The 2,685-nt window shown below is 53.4% G+C and overlaps 1 protein-coding gene across 1 annotated transcript in view; it reads left to right on the top strand.

Moving 5' to 3' along the window:
* RTF2 (replication termination factor 2) overlaps positions 1-2,685 on the top strand; it is a 41,780-nt gene that overhangs the window by 10,553 nt on the left and 28,542 nt on the right. The window lies entirely within an intron of this gene.

Raw genomic sequence — 2,685 nt, 5'->3', positions numbered from 1 at the left:
ATTATTTTTCTTAATGGAATCAAATGTAACCATCTTTCTTTGTGGTTCTTGGCCTTTTTAGAAACTGAACAAATGCTAATTGATAATGTGGGCGATAATTTTTAAATTAGTATTTAAGTCATTCTTCACATTGGATTATTTCTCCAGGTTTTGCTTCCTGCGGAGCTGTGGTTGCGTGTTTTCTGAACGAGCCTTGAAAGAGATAAAAGCGGAAGTTTGTCACACAGTGAGTTGTTGACATATATCATTTGTTCCTTCTTGGTAGCTGAAGAAATCAGATGGTTCAGGGTCCTTTCCTCCATGTGTTATTTCAAACATCCTACAGTTCTTTCTGTTTAAAAATCCTTCCACAGCGTCAGACTGCCTCTTGTGACATGTCCCTGCCTGCCTGTTCAGCTCAGACTAAGCTCAGGCAGCTCCCCAAGTGAGCGCCTCTCGTTCGATACCTTTGTTCTCTGACCTGCCAGCTTGCAAGGTCCTTCCTGGGCCCTTAGTTCCCGAGTGATTGCTCCGTCTGTGAGCCCTCGCTACCAAACCCCTTCCCCGTCCCCCGGCCCCGTGGAGCCCACTGAGCTCATCAGAACGCAGTTGGTAGTTTGTGATGCTTCCCCCGCCAGACCGTGAGGGTTTCTCTTTTCTTTTTTTTCTTTTCTTTCCTTTTTTTTCCTTTTTCTTTTCTTTCCCTTTTTTTTTTTCTTTTCTTAATAAGACTTTATTTTTTTAGAGCAGTTTCAGGTTCACAGCAGCATTAAGAGGTAAGTAAGGGATTTCCCATGTTGCCTCTGCCCCCCTCCCCCATATGCACAGCCTTCCCCACCATCAACTCCCACGCCAGAGCGGCACATGCGCCACAGTGGATGAACCTGCACTGACACGTTATCTTGATGCTGTATGTTCCGCGGACTTGGGCGAATGTGTAACACGTATCTGTCCTCATGGTGTCATACAGCATATTTTCACTGCGCGTGAGAGCGGGGCGCTTGTCCATCTCTTCTTCACCCGAGGGCTCGTCCTCTCCAGAGCGTGTCACGTGTCCTCAGTCAGTGCTCTTACAAGTGAGCCAACAGTTGATGTGAGCGCTCACCTCTCAGCTCGTGTGACGGAGACGCCGACGCCTTTGCTCTCGCGGTGTCGTGGCTGCCGCCGGGACGGGACGGGACGGGACGCTCGTGCCTTCGGTGCTCCGCCGGCCCGTGGAAAGCCAGGCATTTAGTTGAGGTGTTAGGGATGCCAGCAGCTCCTGGCTTTCCACTCTCATTAGCTCTGCTTGGACTTCGTGAGGCCTCCCTGTACTGTTCCGCTCTGCTGTGAATGATTTTTCATTGAACAACTCTTGCTAAATAACTCTTATGGGCAGCCCCTGCCCCAGACGCCGTACGGTGGGGTATCGGTCGGGGAGAGCGACACGGGCCCTGCCTGCATGGGACCCGCGTTCCGGCTAGAGAGAGAGACTCAAGTAACTAAGCAAGTTGTGACAGGTGCGAGGAAGGAAGCCCAGAGGGTGCCGTACCAGAGGCCACCTTAGTGGTGATTGGCAGAGGTGCCTCTGGAGGTTTGAGCCAAGACCTGAGGGTGCGAAGGAGACAGCCAAGTGAAGCTGGAGCAGAATCTCAGCGGTAACAGAGGCCGCTGCTGGCTCAGGGAGCAGAAAGTGTGGCGGAGGATGGGGACAGGACTGGAGTAGTACATGAGGTCAAGGGTCAGGCAGGTGTCACCTCCTGTAGGGCCTGGGAGGGTTTTATTCTGAGAGCAGCGGGAAGCCAGAGGGCAGCTTTAAGCTAGACTGGATGGACTTTAGTTTTAAAACAGTCTCTGTATAAAAAGATACCAGACATGGAGGAGGACACACGGTGATCTCATTGATTTGAGACTCAAAAGCCAGGCAAAAGGTAATTGGCAGCACAGTAGTCAGTTCGGGGCGATTATGAATAAAGCCATCGTAGGATTTGGAACCTGGCTCATTGAGCTTTTACAAAAGAGAAGTTCACAGGGTACTTTCAGGAGTTGGTTTATGCTGTTTACTCCTCAGTACGTCTTCCATCTCCTGCACTGAAGGCGAGGTGCAGGTGCTCGAAGGGAGAACGGGCTAGGCACTGCATCACGGAGCCCGCGGTCCTGCAGGGGTCATGGTTACATGGAAAACCATACTCTACTCTGTTTGAGGCCAGGCGCCAAGGACATGATAGAGATGTTACTGGGGTTCAGAGGCCAGAGAACTGTTCTCACTGCTGGTGAGAAATGGCTCAGTGAAGGCGGGGCTGTTTGTTCTGGGCCTTCATGGCAGAGCATGGCTCTCATCGGTCCCTCTCCCAGAGACTGGGACGTGGCGGCTGCTGGTAGGAGTGCGGGTGTGGGGGGCCCACTAACAGGACACCAGGTGTCTGCACGTGACACTGTGGGAAGAGAGCAGCTCCCGCCCTGGCGCTGCGCAGACCGTCTGCCTGCCTCCAGGACGATCAGGCGGCCTGACACCTCCCTGTGCCTCCAGGCCTCTCTCTCTGGGTGTCCCTGGCACACCTGACACCTTTCTGTGCCTCCATCCAGGACGATCGGGCGGCCCTAGCACACCCGACACCTCTCTGTGCCTCCGGGCCTCTCTGGGTGTCCCTGGTGCACCTGACACCTCTCTAACTCTGGCTGAGCCCCCGAGAGCGTGGACCCTACGCTCAGAGCTTGGGCAGGCAG

Source organism: Pteropus vampyrus, unplaced genomic scaffold (assembly GCF_000151845.1).
Source record: "Pteropus vampyrus isolate Shadow unplaced genomic scaffold, Pvam_2.0 Scaffold162, whole genome shotgun sequence".
Lineage (NCBI taxonomy): Eukaryota > Metazoa > Chordata > Mammalia > Chiroptera > Pteropodidae > Pteropus > Pteropus vampyrus.
This window is presented reverse-complemented; position numbering and strand designations above follow the sequence as displayed.